Here is a 23962-nt window from a genome sequence, read left to right as displayed (position 1 = left end):
CTAAACATAACCGTAACAAAGAAAAAAGGCAAACAAGCTTGGAGTTTCAGGCAAAAAGTTTCTTATTTCCATTGGCCAAGCCATGCACATTCCTCTTGTTTTAAAAATAGGCTACTGAATGGCATTTTAGTGCATTATCTCTCTTCTTATACATGTGAATAGAAATGTCTGCAGACGATGCTAGTTCATGCATAGCTGGATGTGTTCTTATTCCAACACCTGGGGCAACAGGGCAGACATGACTGTATTGTCAAGAGCATTTGGAATTTGGAATTTGACGCTGGCAGTGAGGAAATCTCAGATTCCACTGGGTGCTCTGACTCTGTTGCCCCAGCAATTTGTACACATTGTTTCTATGATTTAATCATTTTATCAATATAATCTCAGCACCTAGTATTGTTTCTGGCTTGCAGTGGGTAGCCAATCAATGATTGTTTAATACTGGGAAATAGCTCTTATATATGTGTTTATTATTTACCAAGCACCGTTTCAAGAGCCTTGAAAATATTAACCACTTAATCCTCACAACCACCCTATGGAGTAGGTGATATTCCTGCTCTATTTTGCAGATGAGGAAACTGAGGCATACAGAGACAAAGCATCTGGCTCCTAAGTGCAGAGTTGGGATTTGAACCCAGGAATTCAGGTCCTAGAGGATATGGTCTTGACCACCACACTATACTTTCTCTCTCTGCCACATTCTGGCCCCCAGGTTTCATTTGTGTCACCTAACTAGGTGGTCCCTGAGGTTCCTTCTAGTTCAATGGAATGTGATTTTAGTTCATGATTCTTGGATAACCAATGGGTACAGAGAATCTTCTAATCTATCCATCTCCTCCAAACCTTCCTAGGTCTCAAACTCCTGAGAAGATTACACAAGACAGTATGGAATACCATGGTTTGCCTTTCTTCCAAAAGGAGGAGATTTTCACAAAAATACAGCTATTAGAACAAATAAGAAAACAGCACATGGTTCTAATTCTTCCAATATCATTTTTTTCATTTCAATATATTATTAATATTTTATTTTATTTTTTATTTCAAAGTGTTATGGGGTACAAATGTTTTTGGTTACAAGGATTTCTTTTGTAATGCTTGAGTCAGGGTTATAAGCGTGCCCATCACCCAGATATTGTTCTTTGTATCTGTTAGGTAGGTTTTTGTCCATCCCCTGCTCCCCCCCCCATGATTGATTTCCATTGAATTATACTTCCTTCTATGCACATGTGTGCTCATCGGTTAGTTCCAATTTAATAGTGAGTACATGTGGTGTTTGTTTTTCCATTCTTTAGATACTTCACTTAGGATAATGGCCCCTGGTTCCATCCATATTGCTGCAAAGGGTATTAAGTCATCCTTCTTCAGGGCCGAGTAGTATTCCATGGTATACAGATACCACATTTTGTTAATCCACTCACAAATTGTTGGACATTTGGGTTGATTCCACATCTTTGTAATTGTGAGCTATGCTGCAATAAATGTTCCCATGCAGGTATTTTTTTAATAAAATGACTTACTTTCCTTTGGGTAAATGGCCAGTAGTGAGATTGGTGGATCAAATGGCAGGTCTACTTTTAGTTCCATGAGGATTCTCCATAGAAGTAACCTTTTTTTTTTTTTTTTTTGAGACAGAGTCTCACTCTGTTGCCCGGGCTAGAGTGCCGTGGCGTCAGCCTAGCTCACAGCAACCTCAGACTCCTGGGCTCAAGCAATTCTCCTGCCTCAGCCTCCCGAGTAGCTGGGACTACAGGCATGCGCCACCATGCCCGGCTAATTTATATATATATATTTTTAGCTGTCCATATAATTTCTTTCTATTTTTAGTAGAGGCAGGGTCTCGCTCTTGCTCAGGCCTGTCTCGAACTCCTGAGCTCAAATGATCCACCCGCCTCGGCCTCCCAGAGTGCTAGGATTACAGGCATGAGCCACCGCGCCCGGCCAGAAGTAACCTTTTGATAGTGAGAAGTAGAAAACACCAGACAGAAAGAGGGACGAGGAAATAATTGATAAAATGTGCATTTGGTCCCATTAGACAGGAGGGTGTGGGATGGAGAAAATAATCTTGAAGAGAAAGAAGGGCACCTTTTCATCTCACAGAGATGAGGTGAGAATGGGTCCCCTGTGTCCCTGCTGCTTCGCTCCTCAGACTGGAATCTCGAGGTAGCAGAGCATAGAAAACTGAAACCATCTTTGGGGCTTTCACCGACCCCCAGAATAACTCCTCCAGGAGAAGTAAAGGAAAAGCTAGTTGCAAAATTTTAGTGACTACTGTTGGGAATATTTAAATGGGGTGCCAGTAGCTACATACAGGTATTCCTAGGTAGAAACCGAGAAATCTGGGGCATGGGACCCCAAACAGCCAATGCTTTCTTCAATCAACCCTCCAGGTTCCTAAAGAAAATATGTGTGCAGAAAGGAAAGCAAAGCAAAGTGACACTTTTACTTTTTATTCCCCAAATGTATATTAAATACCGTCTGTGTACCAGGCACAGGTGCTAGGGATATAGCAATGAACAAAATGAAGTCCTGCTCTTGTGGGATTTACTTTCTGTCTCCAAATTCATCAAGAGAAGTTTGACCTCAGATTGTCAGCCCAAGTTGTCTATGTGGCCTGCCTCCAACTCAGAGACCACCCCGCGATGTAAGAATGGCTACACCTGCCAGCAAGAAACAAAAGAAAGTGAAAGAGAGAGAACGTTTGCCCCAACAGTGAAAGCAGAACTAGTGAAGGCCACCTGCCCCCGCAAGGGAGAGGGGAGAAAGCTGCCTGGGGGCTGGTGATGGCCTGGTTGGCTGGGAGACAGAGTAAGGAACGCTGCTGGGCCCCAGCCCCTGGGCAGTAGCCCTAACTCTAGTGTCCCCTCTGCTCTCAGGCCTCAGGAATCCGAGAGAGATCAATGAGTCCATACCTAAGCATGCTAGGACCCTAATTCAGCCTCACTTCAGCTCTCACTGGGGAATGTGAGATTCCCTGTCTTTTACCCTACCCTTAGGGATGATTCCCAAATCATCATTTAAAAGAAATGAAATTGTCTTCAATGCCATTAATAGTCTTGACTCAATCTATCTTTTTACCTTGACTTATAGTTTGTCCAGTGTATATTTTGCACACAGTGGTTTTCTCATTGGTTCCAGACAATGGCTTGACCTGTGCACTCCCTTTGTCTTTGCTTCAAAAGCATCCGCTCCCACCTGGCCTGGCCTCTCTTCGCTCTCTACCTATTTATATTATTTAATCTCTTCGTCCATCTTGATTCTTCGGTGCAGCTTTCCCCAGCCAACCCCAGCCCATGGAGCTCTCCTTTCCCTGAGCTATTAAAATGCCCACTATTTGTAGCCTCCCAGAAATGTAGCATTTACTGTCATGTGTACATGTCCTGTTTCCCGTGATAAATTACAGCTCCGTAAAGAAGTCCTTGGCAAGCCCAAAACACCTCGTGCAGCATCTTGTGTATATTTAGTATGCAGTAACAATTTCAATTTTAAAAAACTACTCATATTGTGTTTACTTCATAGAGTATTTAAACAGGTGGTTTCTGTATGTTTTGATTGATGGACGGATGGATTGGCGGACTCATTGAAGGTACTGCTCACCTTTATTAAAAAAACAAACTTGGGGTTCACACAGTATGAAAGGCCCTCAGTAAATGAGGCCAATCACCATCGCCAACCTGCTCAATCATGGGACGCAAGTTGTCCTTAGGTAAATTACAGTACAGCATATACCTTTTTGCTGCACAGGTGTAAAATCTGAGGTTAACTTTCCTTCTCCGCCTATAACATACATAATGAAACAAATATAGAAACAAATAATAGGGAAGTAAGTTATAGATAGTCCTTTAAAAGTCAATTTCATCTGCGCATCTAACCATAAAAGCAGCATCTGCTCGGCTAAATACAGGTGTTTTATATCCTTGTCATTAATTGGAGGGGACATTATGTCATCATACATCAGCAGTTAAGGTTGGTTAAAGTGCCACTTATCTCAGGTGCTGTCATTAATCAGGTTCTTTTCAGCTTAGTGACTCCAGAGGCTTGGCTCGAAGCTGCTCTATGTGAATGGGTTTTCCCTATAGGTTTCAGGTGCCTTTTTATTATCATTTTGAACGAAAACCTTGGGACCCAGACATAAGTGGCCATTAAGGGAGCCGTTTGGATGCTTCAGAGAAGAGAAACATTTTCCTCCCTCACCTTCACTGCCCCCACTTCCTGTGCCTCCACCAAACAGCCACAGCGGAGAAGAAGGCACGTCAGACAAGCTGTTGTCTCATCATGGTTTAACCCATCAGCAAATGTCAATGAACCAGCTATAGTGCATCTGGTGTTCCCCAGAGCTAGAGAGCAGCAGAATCCTGTGGAAAGCAGCACTGTCTCTTTCTATCTGACACCCAAATCATCCAAGTGCCTCCCTGGCTACCCCAAACCCAAGGTGTGGTGTCCATTCCAGACAGCCTTCCACGATGCATTCTTCCTCGTCTCTGCATTCACTGAAAATGTTTGTCCTTTATCCCATTGCTGCAAAGCCATTGAAAGTGAGCTAAGTTGTCAGGGACAAGAATGATAGCATTTTTAAATAGTGACTTTATATTTTCATCTCATTAACCCTAAAAATTAAGGTGAAATGCTCAGGTAGCAAGTTGACGATTCATGAAGGGGGCCATTTGTTCCACATCAAGTTCTCACTCAGGGACCCTCTACTCTGCCCTGAAAATAATATTCCCTACGTATCCCAAGTTGGATCTCTGACTATTTCAACCTGTGCAAGGGATAGATAGAATGAATAAGGTGGTGATGAGGGGTTGGTTTTGTTTTTATAATTCATTCATTCATTCATTCATTCATTTATTCAATAGACATTTACTGAGGGAGAGGTGCCATGCTGGGAGTGGAGTATACAATGATGATCATAAACAGATACAGTCCTTGCTCTCAAGAATTTACAATATGGATAGGATAGAAATGAACCAAATAGCCACCAAAAAATCTAAAATTATGAGTTTGATTAGTTCTCTGGAGGAAAACACTGTGTCTGTGCAAATCTGTGCAAACATACAAACATACTGTGACCTGGAGTACGAATAGAAGTTGGTCAAGGGAGGTGAAAGGAGGGATGAAGAGTGTTCCCATAGAGGGAACAGGAGGCACAAAGTGCTGTGGGAGGAGGGAGCAGGAGGAATTCCAGAAACTAAAAGGCCCCTACAGTGGGCAGAATTCTAAGATGCCTCCCAAGGGCCCCACCCACTGGGTGCAGCCACACTGCATAATTTCTGGGACTGTGAATCTAATGGATTTTATTCCCCTGATTAGGTTATACTATATGACACAATTAACTTTTAGAAAGAGAGACTATCCAGGTGGACCTGAGGGAATCACATGAGACTTTTTGGTCTAGGTCTAGAAGTCAGAGACAGGAAGCCAAATATTCCAAGGACAAGAGGATTCTACACACCACACGGCAAGGGGTGTGGGCTGCTTCATGCAGCTTAGAGCCCGTGGTTGGTAACCAGCAAAGAAGTGGGGCATTCCGTCCAGCGAGTGCAAGAAAATGAATTCTGCCGATAGTAAGAATGAGCCTGCGTGTAGGTTTCCTAGGGCTGCTATGACAAAATACCACAGACTGCGTGCCTTAAACTGCAGGAATTTATTGTCACAGTTTTGGAAGTTTTTCCTGTTCCCAAAGGCTTTGGGAGCCCTCATGAACACCCAAAGAGTCAGTCAACTGGCACCGCTCTCCCCTAGAATGAAAATTCCTACTGTTCCTAATGTCAAGGAGAGCAATGGCCCTGACATCCTGAGCCCAGCGACCAGCTGCTTCTTCCAGGACACAAGACTGATACCACTGGGGGGCGTTTCCGAGGCTTGCCACTGTTGCTCTGCCTAAACAGCGTAACAAAAACAAACACAAAAACAAAATCAAGTTGTTGGCAGGATTGGTTTTTCTCCCGAGGGCTAGGAGAGAAGTATCTCTTCCAGGCCTCTCTCCTTGGCTTATAGATGGTCTATGTCTCCTCCCTAAGTCTCTTCACATCATCGTCCCTCTAAGTGTGTGTGAATCTGTGTCATAATTTCTCTCTTTTGTTAAGGACAACAGTCATATTGGATGAAAGCCCACTTAATGACCTCATTTTAGCTTGATCACCTCTATAAAGACCCTATCTCCAAATTAGGTTGCATTTGGAGGTAGTGGGTGTTAGGACTTCAACATAGGCATGTGGGTTGGGGGCATAATTCAACCATGACAGCTCGGAAGTGGATGTTTCCTCAGAGCCTGCAGATGAGAATTCAGTCTGGCCTGTACCCTGATTCAGCCTTGTGATACCCTAAGCGGAGAAGCAGCCATGCCGTGCCTGGCCTTCCGTCCTGCAAAACTGTGAACTAGTAAAGGGAGTTGTTTTAAGCTGCAGTTTGTGGTAATTTGCTGTGCAGCAATAGAAAACTAGTAGTGCCAGAGCTTGGACGCAGAAAAAGTTGGCATGGTAGCAGGACCAGGGTCATGAAGGTAGTGGCAAAAAATTTGGTCTTTATCCCGAGAACAAAGAGAAGCTCCTGAATGTGGGAATGATATGATCCAATTTTGTCTCTTTTTGGTCTTCTGTTTTGACTCTTCATTTTCTTTCCAAATGAAAATCCCAAAGCAGTGAGTAGACGGTTGCAGAGAAACAACAGTTCCTTTTCCCACCTTAATCTTTATGGCCAATTGAAAAGGAAGAAGGAGAAAGAAGAGGAGAACAAGATGAAGATAAATTCCAGTTTTTGAGGGCACATTCTGATTCCAGTTATTAATACTATTCTGAAGTTTTCAGAGCATTTTCAGGTTTAATTCTCACAATAAAGCTCTTCTTAGCGCTATTTTAATAACATCTCCAAGGTTTTTAGCTTGGAGGAATATAGCTTGGAGGAATGAATCCTGGCCTGGCTGGCTTCAATGCTCACTCTTTAAGTTCATTGCACTGAAATCATCCACCCATCTTGCCTTGGCCAGTGTCATTTTAATACAGCATGACACATCTTGTTCAAACCTAAGAAAAGAATCAGATAGAACAGGTCTGACTACAGAGAATGAGAATGCCTTGGCAGTAAGGGTCAGGCAGATCAGCCCAATTGCAGACGGGCAACAGAGCTTGTACAAGAGCCCATCTACCTGTCTGGCAGGTCCCCTTCATTTTTTTTTTTTTTTTCCTTTTCTTGCCTATGTAAAGTCAGTGCCTGACTGCTGAGAGGATCATATGGCCTTTGTTTTTACTTCTATTTATATGGTTAATTACATTTATAGATTTTTATATGTTGAACCATCGCTGTATCTCTGGGATGAAGCCCACGTGTTAATGATGGATTATTATTTTTTTTTTTGATGAGCCGCTAAATTCTGTTTGCTGGGATTCTATTGAGAATGTTTGCTTCTATATTCATAAGGGATATTGGTCTGTAGTTTTCTTTTTTTGTTGAGTTCTTTCCTGGCTTTGGCATAAAGGTGACATTGGCTTTGTAAAGCATGTTGGGAGGATTCCTTCCTTCTCAATGCTATGGAATAATTTTTGCAGGGTATGTACCAGTTCTTCTTTGTAGGTCTGGTAAAATTCAGGAGTGAAACCATCTGGTCTTGGACCTTTTTTCTGTTGGAAGGTTTTTCATCATTGCTTCAATTGTGGTACTTGATATTAGTCTGTTCAGGAATTCTATTTCTTCCTGATTGAGCCTGGGGAGGCTATGTGTTTCTAAGAATTTTTCCATTGAACATATCTAAATGAAATCAATAACAAAAGAACTATACAGAAGATTAATGAAACAAAATGTTGGTTCTTTGAAAAGATAAACAAAATTGACAGGTCTCTAGCTAGATTAACCAAAAGCAGAAAAGAAAGGACTCTAATAAGCTCAATCAGGAATGAAAAAGGAGGAATTACAACTGATACCGTAGAAATACAAAATATCATTTCTTAATGCTATAAAAATCTCTATGCACATAAACTTGAAAATATGGAGGAAATAGGCATTGCATTTTTGATCTGGCTGGTGCTGAGGAATGTAGGATGCGGTGCTAGGACTGAATCTGCTGCTCCATCCCAGGGCACTTGTGAAGATTTGAAAAAGATATACCAGTCACCCCTCAACCTATCTGTAATCATCACCTGAGAGAAGTGGAAGTTAAACAGATCAAAAGCCCCTAAGACAATAGTGCATATTCTATGTATTACCTTTAGTGAATTACAAGCAGTATCTATCTTATTATATTCCCTATTCCCTAGAGAATTATTACAATCTATACTCTTTACCTTCTTTTAAAAAGAAGAATACATTACTGTTCTAGCATTCATTTACATTCCTTTGATAAATTACTGTAACCAGATTAGGGAGATAAAATAACCAGTCTATTAATTACAATGATTATTATTTAATGGAAAATGGGATTCCAGACAAAATGTGTAGTAAGAAGAAAGCTTAGCAATGCATTATATAGATTGTGGTATTTTATCTTAAAGAGTAAGATAAGTGTCCAGTCTGTTCCACAATCTAAAGAATACGTTCATTAACTCTGCAAGATTTATATGTATAATTGACCATAATATTTTAACACTATTTGCTTGATTTGGAGGTACATGAGGAACAAGGAAAAACTGTAACTTAAATTAAACTGAGTAAATCCCTCAATGAATGTATAAAAGGCTAGGTCAATCCAGCAATGTGGGAAGCAGAGGATTAAATAATGGTTCAAAATATCTCTTTAAATTAAACAATGTACTGTTCTAATTTGAATTCATTGGGAATTTACTTTTAAAAAGATAAAGGTTGGGAGGAGAGTTTCCCCCACATCAATTATCCTCATAATTCACCTCAAAAATAACCAAAAGTATAACTTTTGTATAAATACTGACACTTTCTAAAAAAGAAATGCTGATCCAACCACTATCAGATATATGATCTTGTATCACTTCATTCAACTATAAAAATAAGAATAATGTTGTATCTTCCATCATAGAGATACATGGGTTAAAGCAGGGTTTTGCAAACTCTGGTCAGATCTGGACAGCTGCTGTTTTTGCATGGCCCTCGACCTACAAATGGTTTTTATATTTTTAAATGGTTGGGAAAAAATTAAAATAGCAATACTCTTTTGTGACATGAAAATTTTATGAAATTCAAATTTCTGTGTCCATAAATAAAGTTTTATTGGAATACAGCTACATTCATTCACTTACACGTTGTCTATGGCTGCTTTAGTGCTACAACAGCAGAGTTGAGTATTTGTGACAGAGACCATATGGCCGACAAAGACTAAAATATTTATTATCTGGATTTTTACAGAAAAAGTTTGCCGACTCCTGAACACAAGGAGTAACAGAGATTTTTAATGTTTGCTACACATCACCTGGGGTGCTTTGAGAAAGGATTTGTCCACCTTACACACCAGACCAATTAAATAATAATCCCTGGGAGTGGACTCTGGCAACGATAATTTTAAAACTTCCCAGAGGGATCCAACATGCAGTCAGATTTGAGAACCTGTGGACTTAGGTGCTATGTGGGGCACATAAACTTTAGTAAGACCTTGGTAATTGCTGGCTGAACTGATAAAATAAGTCCTCCTTTTTTACCCCTCATTGTATTTCAGTAAAAAGTTATTAAATATTCACCAGGTACAAAATATTTGTTTTCCTTCCCTCTCTCTTTCTTTCCTACCTACCTCTCTAGTCTCATCTGCATGTAAGAGTTAAGAGAGAAACACAAAATTCTCCTGCATGAGTCAAGTTTCTAAACATTCACGCATTCAGTATTTTATATTTTCATTTATTCATCCCACAAATTTTTAATGAATGATACAAAGTTTTATACAATACTCATGGCACGTAAGGGCTCTGAAGATGTGCTGTGCTTTAAAAGTGTTAGGGAGTGCACCAGTGTTCTTCTTGCAAATAGCCCCTGCATCCAGGTGGAAACCCTTGAATCTCCTGTGGTTCTTGTAAATACAACCCGACTAGCTTAGTAGTAGCCTTAAAATAATAAACGCGTAGCATCTTCAATAGGCGATAACTAAAAAGAACACCTGAATGCATGACTCTCAAGAGACATTGATTTCAAGAGGCCTATGATTTAGTTAGTAAGACAAGATTAATGCACGTGAAACAAGCAGGAGAGTCCAGCTCCATCATGTATAGTCCACTCCTTTTTCACAACCAATGAACACCCACTAAATCTCCCCAACTGACGGATAGACATGGGGACAGATAGAAATAAAACAAGAACAGAGGGGTTAAGTATATGGGTTTTGAATTCACACAGCAAAGTTCAATTCCAGCTCCATCAGTCACTAGCTATGTGACTTGGACCGATGACTTACCTCTCAGAGCCTCGATTTCCTCAGCTGTAAAATGGGAATGATAATAATTTCTATATCAAAGAGCTGAAGAAATTATTTTTAAAACACATATAAATTCTGGGATTTTTTTCCCCCTAATTCTCAGACTAGAAGACTGAAAGATGGTCTTCACAGACTGACTCGCAGTGATGGACCCCTCTATGCCATGAGCTTGGCTGTCCGCGTTTGAGGTCCTCACCTGAGCACTGCCCTTTATGGCCGAATATGAACTCCTTGAGGGAAGGGATTAAAATTACACAGACACTCCCCAAATTACATCCAGTCCTTGCAAAGTGTGGATTTGGTGTACGCTGAAAATACATGGACCCCACAAAGGCCTTTAAATTACCTGTGGATCTTCTGAGTAATAAGTAGACAGACAACAGTTCCTATTTGCAATTTCCCACTACATTGGCCCCAAGCCCAAGTATATCTTTTGCATCCTTCGATCCTGGAGTTAGTTTTAACTCTTCACAGTGTATATTCTTGGTGGCATGTTTTCTCTAAAGTCAGTCTCCTTTCATTCATATGAAGACTTTCTGTACTGTGTAATCTCCTATATTTCTTTTTATGTTTCCACATTTTTTTGTTGTTGTTGCTTTTGTGTCTATTCTAGCAGTGTCAGCATCCACTTTATCGTCATGTGAATTTCTAAATGAGCCACGAGGAGTAACCCCTTTCTGCAAGAGGTCACAGAATTTTCTCTTTCCTTTCTCCTACTTCCAGACTTTGCTTAAATGGTCTTTAGGCTGAGTGACATGCATTTTTAATTCTGATTCACCACCCTCATTGTGAGTAAATTCTCTATTCCTGTAAGTAACTTTTCCTCCCAAACCCTACTTTGTTAATCCTGTGAGTTTCAAATGTGCAAAACATCTTCCGTGCTTTTTATGCATGAATTATCACAATTCAAAATAATTTTCCCTATTAAATAGGCCAAATACAGTATATTGGACATTAAAGACTTTGGAGGCCTTCTCATTTCTTCAATATTTTCTATTATTTATTATGTATCCATCTTCTTAACGTACAAACTGATCCTCTCTTCTTGCCCTTACTTTGTTAATTTTTAGTCCTGAATGAAATAAAGCAAAGGGGAGAATAAAAGAAATGGAAATAGCACACAATAATGCAATGAGAATACACATGGTAACAGAAACCACAGGGGACTGAACAGAAGGGCCTTCCCTCTCACGCGAGTACAGTGTGCCTTCCAGCTATTCCTAATACTCATCTCTGCCATGAGATACTTCACATTTCCATATATCACACTAATATTTTCACATCTCTAAAACTGTATTCTGTCCCTTATGGAGCAACTTATAGAAGGTTGACATTATGCAAATCAAGAATTATACAATTTTATATACATACATATAAAATCCAAGAGGTACAAACCTCTGCTTTCCACATTTTATTTATTTAGTTAATGTTAGTTGATTGCTTTCTCTGTAACAACAGAATTCAGGGGCCTTAATGCCTGACCACACAAGCCAAATAGAAATGGTTGACACATGTCCAAGAAATCCAATCATCTATTATATTAGTTATCCATGGCCGCGTAACAATTTACCCTAAAACTGAGTTGCTTGGAACAGAAAACAGGAATTATGTCACAGTGTCTGTGGGGCAGGAATTCAGGCATGGCTTAACAGGGTGCCTTTGGTTCAAGACCTTGCATACATCAAGGTGTTGGCTGGGCACGTGGTGCCTTCTGAAGGACTGTCTGGGGGGCATCTGCTTCCAAACTCACTTAAACGGTTGCTAGCAGGATCCGGTTCCTCGACATGCCGCACCATGTGTACCATAGCACATATGGGGAGGTGTAGACTCTTCAAAAAGACCAATAAAATAAACAAACCTCTGGCCAGTCCAAGGATAAAAGAGGATAAAAAATAAATAGCATTAATGACAAGAAAGTGTATATGGCAACAGATATGCTTATTTTTAAAGTTATAGGAAAACTATATGTTATTTTACTTTACCAGATTGAAAATCTCAGGGAAATGGATTATTTTCTAGGAAAACATAAATTGCAAGATGTACTTAAGAAGAATTAGAAAACCCAAATAAACCAAAACTATTAAAGAAATTGAAAATGATTGTTAAAACATAATCCCCACAGAAAGCTCACAATGGTGTTTGGGGGAGTTCTAACCACCTTCAAGAAACAGAAAAGCCCTGTATCATTTAAATTTGGAAAGCATAAAAAGATGGAAACATGCCAATGCGCGTTACAAAATTAGGACAATTGTAATGAATCCCATGTAGCCTGGTAGATATGGAAATGCTAAATAAAACATTAGTAAATTAAATTCAGATGTCTAACACAAAAGTTATGCATCATGACTAAGTAGGGTTGATTCTAGGAATGCAATGATGCTTCAACTTGGAAAATGGATTGATATAAGTTATCATGTTAACAGGACAAAAATCAATCCATATAACTACCTTGATAAAAGGTAGAAGTAACGTATAGGATAAAATTCACTACTGATTCCTAATTTATTAAAAAAAAAACTATTAATAAAATAGAATATAATGGTTTTCCTTACATTATTCACAGAAGTTATCTCCCCCTGATCAACTTTTCCAGTATAATCAGGAACAATACAAGGATAGCAGTCACCACCACTTCTACGTAAGATTATTCTGCAATTTCAATGCATCCAATTAAACCTGAAAACAAGATGCTGTGAAGGAGAAAGAAAAGCAGCCAGCAACTATAGATGTTATGGTTGTTTACCTATGAAAGACATTGAGAAAAGGAGACTTATCTGAAAAAGAATTAGAACACTGACATCCCAGTTAGGATTCAGCTGCTCTGTCATGGAAAGTCTGCATAAACCGTTCACACTCAGTATGTGCTGATTGGTTGGTTCTCAGACTGCATCGCTAATTAAGTATTTTGAATTGTGTTCAAAATCAAAATCATATCTGCTAGTAAGATATGTCATTTGGAAGGCTGGCAATAAAATAATGGATAAATAAGCAGCTTTCTTACTTACCAATTAGGACCAGTTAAAAAATATAATGGCAAAAATAAATTGGAATAAATAAATATGTACATATAAAATGGCAAGATGCTTCTATTCATAGTAATTAAAAGATAAAGTATCTAGGAACAAACTGGACAAAGAATATGCAAAATCTTTTTAATAAAACTAATAAACTTTACTGGTAGTTATATAAGAAGACATGAATACTTGAATATAGAGAAGTTGTATTCCAATAGTAAGAAGACCTAATATTGTAAAGATTCCCTGCAAATTTAATCTATAAATGTAACTCAATCCTCCTGAAAATTCAATGGAATTTTTTTTTCGGTGCTTGATAAAATTCTGGTAGAATAGACATGCAAAAATACGTTTTAAAAGAAGAATGATGAGTTGGCATTTTCCTAAGCAGATATCCAAATGTGTTATAAAGCCACAATACTTAATTTGACATTAGTGCCAACTTAGACACATCAGTGAAATCAAGTAGAAAATCCAAAAGCAGCCCTATGTATATTTAAGAATTTAGTGAATGATAAAGATGGCATTTCAAATCTGTGGGGAAAAGATAAATTATTCAATTAATAGCTGAAGAAAATATGGTGACTGGTTTTTATAATCTTGAAGTTGGGAAGGGCTTTCTGAACATGACACCACAGGATGAAATTATAAAGGAAAACAAAGATATTTTGACCTCTAAAAAAATTCTATTGACAAAAATTAAAGAACAAAGAATAAATTAGAAAAGAATTTTTTTTAAAGGCCAGTATTTTCTTGATCATTATTGTATCCCTGGATCCTACAACGGTGCCTGCCACAGAAGAGGTTTGGGAATAAGTTGGTACATAAAGACTTCTTGCGAGTCAGTAAAGAAGAAAAGGAATGCCTCAATTTTTAAAATGAGCACAAGACATGAATCAAAAAGAAGGAACGTGAAGGTCAATAAAAAAGTTCATATATTAGAAATATCATCAATTTGTAATAAGATAAATACAAATGAAAACCACAGTTCAACCATTTTTCACCTATTACTATCTTTCTTATTACACCGAAAGAGCCAATATGTGGGGAAACAAGCACTTATAAGTCGCTGGTATGAAATTAAACATTTGTGCAATATAATTCATAGTCTTTAAAACTGCAGACTTCCTGACCTAGAAATTCCACTCTTAAGAATTTTTTCTAAGGGAATCATTAAACAAGCATGAAAAAATATAGTTACAAGGATATTCCTCAAGCATTGTTTACAAGATTGAACTAGAAACAAATGTTCAATGACAGGGAAGTGGTTTCATAAACTCTGTACACTTTTTCAATGGAATACCATACAACAAAGATAAGTAATGATGCATATCTGCATTAATTAACATCAAACTATTCATGATATGTTGTCAGCTCAAAAAAGCCAGCTACAAAGTATCATATATAGAATCATATTTCTGTATGCACAGAAAAAAATGGAGGATAAATTTTAAGAATGATTTTTATCATGGTAGTTTTATTTTCTTTTTAATTGTCTATGTTCTAATTATTTTCACTACAATGTGCTACTTCTATAAAAAAAAAAAGTGATGATTTTTAAAAACAATGGAAAAGTAGTCCTTAATACTCTAGAAAGAAATCTATTGGTATCTTCATTGGTGCTTCTGTCCTCTGAGATTACTATTTTATTTTGAATGGTTTCTTTTCAATAGCTCTTATATAATAACTTGCAAGTATTTACTAAAAGATAACATTTGAAAATTTTTAAATGGCAACCCTTAAATTACCCTCCATTCTCCACCACCATATTCAGCTACTACCTCCCACCCACTTTGTCTATTACCCTACTTTATGTTTTTATTTTCTTCATAACCTTTTGTGTCAAATCATGTCATTTACATATTTGCCTATTTGTTTATTATTTTCTACACTAGAATGTAATCTCCTTGAGGGCAGGGACTTGAATTGTTTATGTTCACAGCTATATCCCAGGACCCAGAGCAGTGACTGGTATATAGTAGATGCTCAATAAATTCATACTAAATAAATAGATTAGTGGATGAGTTCATTTCAGAAGAGCTGGTTCATTTTGCATGACTGTGAAAAAGATTCATTGCCTCTTGAGAACTTTTTGGAATTAGATTGGCTAATTTCTTCACTTAAGCAGTGAGGCTAATCTTCCAAGCAGCAGTGTATGATAGCAATCATTCAAGTCTCAAAGAAGTCAGTAGAGCTGCACTCCTGTTCTGATCTCACCACAAACAAGCTTCCTAAACAAATCTGTTTTGCTGCCCTTGCTGCACAAGACTGGCCAGAATCGAAAGCCAGAAACGGGCAAGAGGTTTCTGCCCTCAGTCCTCCTGCATGCTGTTTTACCTCTTCAGCAGGGTCCACGTGCTCTCCTGTGTACCCTCACCCTCTCTGGCTTTACTCTTCCAGTTGACAACCAGGCTGCTCAAGCTTCTGAGATGGTTAATTTATGTGTCGACTTGACTGGGCTAAGGGCTGCCCAGATGGCTGGTAAAACATTATTTCTAGATGTGTCTGTGCAGGTGTTTCTAGAAGAAACTGGCATTTGAATTGGGAGACTGAGTAAAGAAGATCATCCTTACCAATGTGGTCAGCCATCATCCAATTGTTGAGAGCCTGAATAGAACAAAAAGGCAGAGGAAAGCAAATTCACTCTCTTCTGGAGCTGAGATGTCCATCTTCTCCTCCCTTCAGACACTAGAACTCCTGGTTCTCAAGTCTTCAGACATGAGCTGAATTATATCACTGACTTTCCTGGCTCTCCAGCTTGCAGATGGCAGACTGTGAGATTTCTCAGCCTCCAAAATCATGAGTGTCAATTCCCATAATCAGTCAATCTTCTATTGGTTTTGTCTACCTGGAGAACCCTGGCTAGCAGCCTGCAGAGGTTGCATCTGCCCATCTCCTGGGGACACAGGTTGGCATCCTTGCACTTATGATCTTCTTCACTTGCCTCTCATGGAAACCCATATTCAAGGCAGTAACCAAAAAATTCACACAGATTTCCCTATTCTACCTGCTTACTCATAAGATCAAAACAATTCTGTTGTCTGAGAAACAGGAACCCTGGAGCAGAATCATTGTCAACCTTGCAATTTATAAAACTCAGATGACAAAAATATGCTAATCACAAGCATATTTTACCAATTACCTATGTGTGCCCAAAGAATAAAGTTACTAAAAGAATCACAATGCTTTCTAATACATAATAATGTAATGAATAATAGATGTTATCAATAACTATCCATCCAACTCCTTAAATACCATCAGCCCCACAGAAGGCACAAAAAGTTGGACCCACTTCTAGTTTGGTGGGCTCAAGATCTAAATTGTAAATGTGAGATATTATTATCTGAACCTCCCAGGACGGCCTTGGCACTGGGAGAAATGGTATTGCAATCTTCAATTTAATCCTCTCCTATTTTTTCCCAGATATTTATAACACAGCTGTGGAAAGGTGCTCCTGGCAGGAAGCTGGCATGCAGCTTCTCAGGCTGGGAGCAAATATCTGAATCAAATAGGAGGAAAAAAAAAACCCAAGGGATACATTTGTTCAAGTTTTAGAGCTGGGAAAAAATGGAAAATGCAAAGGAGTTGAAACTCAGGTCTAGAGAGCATTGAGTGATGTCAGGAAATAGATAATTATCCAAATAACCCAAGTTCCAAGTCTCTGCTTTTTCTTTAATTTTACAAGTAACACAGCCCAACACTGATTTCCTCTTATGTTTGGAGTCAGTGATCACATCAAAGTCGGCCTATTTGAAGATGTTGCATAAAAGACTTTTAATACCAAGCATAGGTTTGACTTTCCAGAATCAGGTTTTAAAAGCCTTTGGCATTTAAATAAAACATCTTCATTTTGCAACAGACTAGCCCTTTTCTTTCTTTCTTTTTGTGGGGAGGGAAGCAAGCGGGGTAGGATTATATAAAATACTAAGTGGTTTTCATAATTTAAAAACATACTTTAAGGATATATTTAAAGGATTTTAGGAAAGACATTAGAGGTATTTATGGGACATCTGAGACTACCCTGGGCTGGAGGGAAAGCAAATGATTTGAAACTGGAAGACTTAACCATTCACCAGGCTCAGAGGACACCAATCATCTCTGTTCTACAGGAGAAATCAGAAACTAGGCTCTACTACTCAGGAAATAGCAATTGGATCAACTTAAAAGAGAAGGCAGTCTTTGAAACATGCAAAGATTGCACTTTAGCCTCTGGCTGGTTGGAAGACAGGTTGGAGAGCTCCAGGCAGTGACAGCATCCTCCACTCGGGCCACGCAGCCAGACAGCGCCACAACCACCCAGCAGCATCCTGCTGCACCCCATGGCTCCCAAGGCCCTTAAGTAGATGTTATCTCATCTGATCTTCACATTTATCCTTTGAGAAGAGCAAGCAAAAGCTAGCTTCTCTGGAATGTCGCACCAGCTTAGCAAGTGCACTGCTGATGTCCTCAAGAAAGCCAAATCAGTCAGCAACATGGGCTGGAGTAAGGGTTGAGACTGGAAGGTCTCTGAGCTTTAAGTCTCTTGTGGGCATATGAATGTTGTATATATACATACACCTCTGCAGCTTCCACTGCACCCATAGTAGTGTTTTACAGAATAGGCAATTAATTGCTGCTCTGCTGCTAATAACTAGTAATATTTATTGAGCATTTATAATTCAACTGGCCCTGGTTGAATTATGGGTTGTATGGAACCAGGGAAGAGAAGGAAGCAACTGTGAGGAACTGGAGGGAATGTAATGCAATTAAGAAAAACGAAGAAAGGTGGTGTTTTGGGCAATGAGGATACCGACTTCCATTTTGGATGAGTTGAATTTGAAGCACCTGCTGGGCATCCAGATGCTAACGTCCAGTTCAGTAAAAGATATTTTAGTCTGAAATCCCAGGATTGAGATCTGGGATGGAAATCAGGAGCTTCCGTCTGTCCGACTTGGGAATCCTCCACAGAGAGATAGTAGTGAAGACAAGGAAATGCTCAAGACCACCCAAGCTACACAGTTTGGACTTTATTCTGCAGGCACAGAGCCACTTCCATCTGCTTTCCAGGTTTCTCCCACCTGGAGGACCTCACTGCTGTTTGCAAGGTCTTCCCCAGTTCTCTCCCTCCTCAGCCAACGTCCTGGGTGGTTGTCACCATGCCTTAAATTCCGTTCTTGCTCAGGGTTTTGTTCCTCCTCGTCTCTTCCTCTTTATCGCATGAAACATAAGCTCCCCATCGCCTTTGCAGGCTGATAATGGGGCTGTGCTGTTTTCCACCAGAAAAGTAGTCCCCAACTCCAGTCCAGCTCCCACCCCTTCACTGGGTTGACAGTGGCATTCCAACCACTGCCCCTGCCGCTCTGCCCCAGGTTCAGAAAGAACAGCGACTCCTGGACCAGGCAGAAATGAAGAGTGCCATCCCCCGGCCCTCTGTGCTCCGTCTCGCACACCCACATTTGCATTCGTTCTCAGCTTGTTTCCACTCTGCCAGTTTTGTTTGCATGTCTGGCACTCGGGGTGGCTCCCGGGGCTTTTTGCAGCCCTCTTCTTTCACCCAGAAGGAAGGTGGACCACTGTGACTCCAATGTGCTGCGGAATGCCAACTGGCAGGTGGCCGGGGTGAAGGGAGGGTGATGACACTGCAGGGCACTCCCAGCAGGCAGGGAATCGGGGCACCAGATTGGAACCCACAGTTGCAGCTTCAAACCGTCAACAACAGCCAGAATCCTGGATGCTGAACCCTCCTGTCATTCCCCACAATCTTGGAATCTTCTCAGAGTGGCTTGAATACTAATGTAAAGGAAATTCTCAGAAGACACATTCAGTCTAGGAATCAGAGAGCTGAAATAGTATCTCATCCTCTTCTACATGTGTGCAACGTAACAGATTCACTCCCCAAACCAGTCTTAATCTCCTCAAAGATGGGGGAGAGAGCAATTACTAGACATATGCCGTAACCGACGCTCTTCCTCTAGACACCTCCCAGCTTCTGCTTTGCTATTTCTCCTATTTTGGGGTACAGGGTCCCCCACTGCTTGTACAGTGTTACGGTAGAGGGCCTTCTCTGGCCACTGGTGTCCACAGGATGTCCACAAGAAAGTGCATGGAGACCATCTGCATCCCAGGTCGGAACTAAGCCTTACTCCCAGATGAGCTTCTCTGCAACTCTTACTCCCAATCTCAGAAACTCATCTTCTAATTTCTCCCCTCCCTGCACCTACCGCCTCTCAACATCCACACAACGCCCCTGGGTTTTCTTTCACACACCCACACCACAGCAGCTCCCATTTCTACTTCATTTGAGCAGATCTCACCACGCCCCTATGGGCAGCCTTGTGACCAAAGAGCAAAAGCTCATTTGCTTTAGGATGTGCTCTGGCTATTCCATGTCAGCCTCTCCACACCCGCTCTCTGCCCTTTTCTGCCCTGCTCTGTGCCTTGGGAGGCCAACTCCTGAGCACCTTAGCAGTGGGGTTCCTTTGCCTGCCACAAAGAGAGTTTGGACAATGGGAGGTCCCGGCAGGAGATCAGAGGGTAGGAGGAGAGTGAGGTCAGAGGATTTACTGCCCCAGCTCCATCCCCACCAAGCACTGCAAGCTGGACGCATCCTTCTATGTTGGTTACAGGTTCTTCCAGAAGGCTCTTTCCTTACAGACATTCTTTCTGAGCTCCCCAGAGCTTCTCCTCCATTTGCCCCTTCAGGTCTAGGGGTAGTAATGGCTCCCTGCTATTGCAAGCCCCAGGGTACTACAATAGCCCTCCTTGGCTTTCTGGAACCCTTCCCACACTCTTGCAAATCTTTCCTCAGTTAAACTCTCCTCAAATGTGCAGTGTGAGTGTGCCTTCTCTCTCCTGCCAGGACCCTGACTGATACAGGAGACTTTTACTACACTGTGATGGAAGGTTTTGCTAATTTAACTCAACTTAATTTAACAAATATCAACGGAATGCCTACTCTGTGTCAGGTCCTATTCTGTGCACTGGGATTGCAGCAACAAACAAAAGAGAAAAATTCCTGCCTTCATTGAGATTAAACACTAATGGGAAGGATAGATGATCATTTTTAAAATAAGCAAACTATATGATATATTAACAGGTGATAAGTGCTTTGAAGAAGAAATAAAGCAGAGAAAAGGGACCAGGAAAGCCAGGGGCTGGGAGGCATGCAATTTTATATACGGTGGCCAAAGATGGTCTCAAAGAGAATAGATATGAATGAGAATGCAGTGAGGGCACAAGAAGCACAATACATACATGGAATACTGCCCTCAAAGAGTTTACACCCAATATAAGAAGGCAAGATGGACACAAAGGAAATTACACATACCACAGCATAATTCAAGAGAGTTCAAAATGGCAGTAGATGATTAAAATGATGGCAAAATATATATATATGACAGTAAGTTCTCCCATTGACATAGGTTGAGTTTTCTGCAAAGCAGACTGAAATGGAGCTTAGTTTGTGGGGTATTTATTAGGGAGAACCCTGGGCATCAACATCTCTAGAAACAAGGGGAAGGAATCAGGCTTGAGTGCAAGGAAAAGCCAAACTGCAATGTAGGCATGATAGCCTCGGCCAAATGTTCACAGAGCCCTAGAGCTAAAATGGTCCATTGGACTGAGACTTTATAACCTTATCTTGCTTAGTCATGGATATGGGCCACCACCTGGAAGGGCATGACCTTAGGCTAATCAGTTCTCTGAAGTTAAGACAATCCCCGCAAGAAATGAGAGCTAAAGCCTCTCTGTTGATAGCACCATCAGTAGCTGGAGCAAAAAAGTCTTCTTTGAAGGAGGATCTTGTCCACCCACACATGTACTAAAAATACCTGAAACTGAGGTTGTTGAACCACTATCTGTGTATCATTGAAGAATCATAGTTACTAGAGATGTACAAATATAAATCTTGGTTTTGGTTCAGCATAGTACAGATCTGTGATCTCGAGGTTGACCTTGGGGAAGATTCTAAAATGGATTGTGGAAGTGATGGTTTGTGGTCTCTTAGAAAATGTGGTAAAATGTAAGACACAAGTTCCCCAAGAACAAGTCCTACCAAATTAATCTCACTTCCTTTGATAATATTATTAAATTAGCTCATCAAGGGATTTGATAGACAAGAGTATGTCTAGATTTCAGAGAGATTATTATGATGCTCTTGTCAAAATGGCATGCTAGACAACACGCCTGCCATATCAATCTCCCCCTCTACTTTCATCAGCTTAGTCAGCTCTGTAAGACACAGTCCTTCTTACTAAATGATTCTACTCTCTCTGCCCCTCACCCATGGTTGACAGGACAGGCTTGACGAAGGGAAACCAATCTATCATTAAGCCAACAGTTAATCAGATTCTCTCCTTCCAGGATTTGAACAGAAGGAAAGCAAGGGAAGAATGAAGGGGGGATGGAGGGAGAGAGAGAGAGGGAGGAAGAGAGAGAGAGAGAAAGAAGGAAGGAAGGAATGGAGGGAGGGAGGAAGGAAGGAAAGAAGGAAGAAAGGAAAGAAGGAAAGAAAGAAATAGATAGATAATATTGGGTCCTAGAACAGTATGTTCATGCAGAAATGATGCCAGGGTTGGTATCCTGGAAAGTCAAAGTTAAAGGGAGGTGAAACCAAGAGTCAAGCTGAAGTTGTCAAGCTACAGCAAGAAGAATGAAAGGATCTGAAGAGTAAGCATGGGCCCAAGAGAGAGAAATGGAGAAAGCAGCTGACTAATGATTTTCTAATTCCACGAGGCCCAGCAGTATTTCCAAGTGAGTTATATGAAAGTACCTTGTTCTCTTACAAGTCTTATTTTTATTTAAGCCACTTTAAATAAGTTTGTATTACTTGCAACCCAATAATGCCTAGAATAAATCTCTAGTCACATTCCTGTGAATGGAATAATGTACTGAATAATGAGCCAGATGACAATATATTAGATGGGCTATTAATTGGTTGAAAAAACATATCATAAAAACACTGCTTAATTAATTGAGAGGTATCTGGAAGGGGTTACAAATGGCTTCCAGCGTGTTTTATCCTCATTGCTGAGGCATTCAAAACTTTTGTCAGTGACTAGATTGTATGATCCATGAAAGTTAAGTATAATGATCACCTTTTAAAGTATAATGACCACATTTGACAGATAGTAGACGTTCAGTAAGAAAATGTTAAGTTATGCTGGATGCAGTGGCTCACACATGTAATCCCAGCACTTTAGGAGGCCAAGGTGGGAGGATCACTTGAGGCCAGGAGTTTGAGATCACCACCTGGACAACATAGCAAGACCCCCATCTCTACAAAAAATTTAAAAATTAGCCAGGTATGGTGGTAATCACCTGTGTCCCAGCTACTCAGGAGGCTGAGGCAGGAAGATTGCTTGAACTCAGGACTTTGAGGCTACAGTGAGCTATGATTGCACCACTGCACTCCAGCCTGGGCGACAGAACAAGACCCCATTTCTACAAAAAAAAAAAAAATATTAAAAGAGAAAGTGTTAAGTGAATGAAGATATAGATTTTGCAGATAACACAAATCCAAGAAAGATGGTGATTTTGATGGATGAGAGAATTAGGAATTAGCATGGGAAAATGGTTATATTGTATAATAATAACTGCAAAATTCTACAAATGGGTCCAAAACAAAAACAGTGCATCAGAGGAGCATACTGAATAAAGAAATTCAAGAGTTTTCCTCGATTATGGGTTCAAGAGACAGCAGCAAGGTGATGTACTTACAAAGGAATTGATACAGGGTAGGATGTGTTCCTAGAGACCTAACATCTGAAGAAGTTACTGGTCCTGCTGAAGTATACACCAGTCAAACCACGTGCAGAACATCTCATCCAGTCCTAGACAACACCTTTAAGTAGCAAAACACAAACTAGAATATGTTTAGGGGATGGGGACAAGAAGGCGAAGGGACTTGAAAGTATTTCAGAATGGCCTAGGGATGAAAAACCTCCAGAACCACAAACTTAAGGCAGATAGTGTGGTTAATGAAGGCAGCCTTCAAGTCTCTGATTAGTTGTCACGAGGAAGAAGAATTAGACTCATTAAGTCTCTCCTGGGAGAGAAAAACTAAGATCCATGGGTAGAATCTATATTCTTTGTATCAATGAAAAATTAACTGAACAACTTATCTTTAACCTATTCCTCATCTTGACAGTGGATATACCATGCTGAACAAAGTAGACAGGCTGCCTTCATGGAACTTATGATCTGGTAGCATGACTGACGTTGAACAAAAACATGATATAAATGTTTAAGGACAGGTAGAAAATGCTATCAGACTTTCCCAAGTTTTCAGGAATTGATTTGTTTTGATTTAATTTTTGTTTTGTATTATTTTATTTAAGAGTTCAAGGAACTGAAAAACAAACAATGTTGCTGAAGCTGAACAATGTTAATGAGAAAATGGGAGAATGGTATGAATTGTTGGGAGACCAATTAAGATGCTGGAGCAAAAGACCAGAAGAGATATTAAGTAATGGGCTAAACTAGAGTGTGCAGTGGCAATGGAAGTAGAGAGAAATCCTTGCATTTAAGGTTCACTTTGGAGGTAAAATCTAAATGACTTCAAGATGTATTGCACAGAAGTAAATAAGACATTTGTTAATTCACACTCTTTGAT

The sequence above is a fragment of the Eulemur rufifrons genome, chromosome 5 (genome assembly GCF_041146395.1).
Source record: "Eulemur rufifrons isolate Redbay chromosome 5, OSU_ERuf_1, whole genome shotgun sequence".
NCBI classification, from domain to species: domain Eukaryota; kingdom Metazoa; phylum Chordata; class Mammalia; order Primates; family Lemuridae; genus Eulemur; species Eulemur rufifrons.
The sequence above is the reverse complement of the archived record's forward strand: the minus strand, read 5'-3'. Positions refer to the sequence as shown.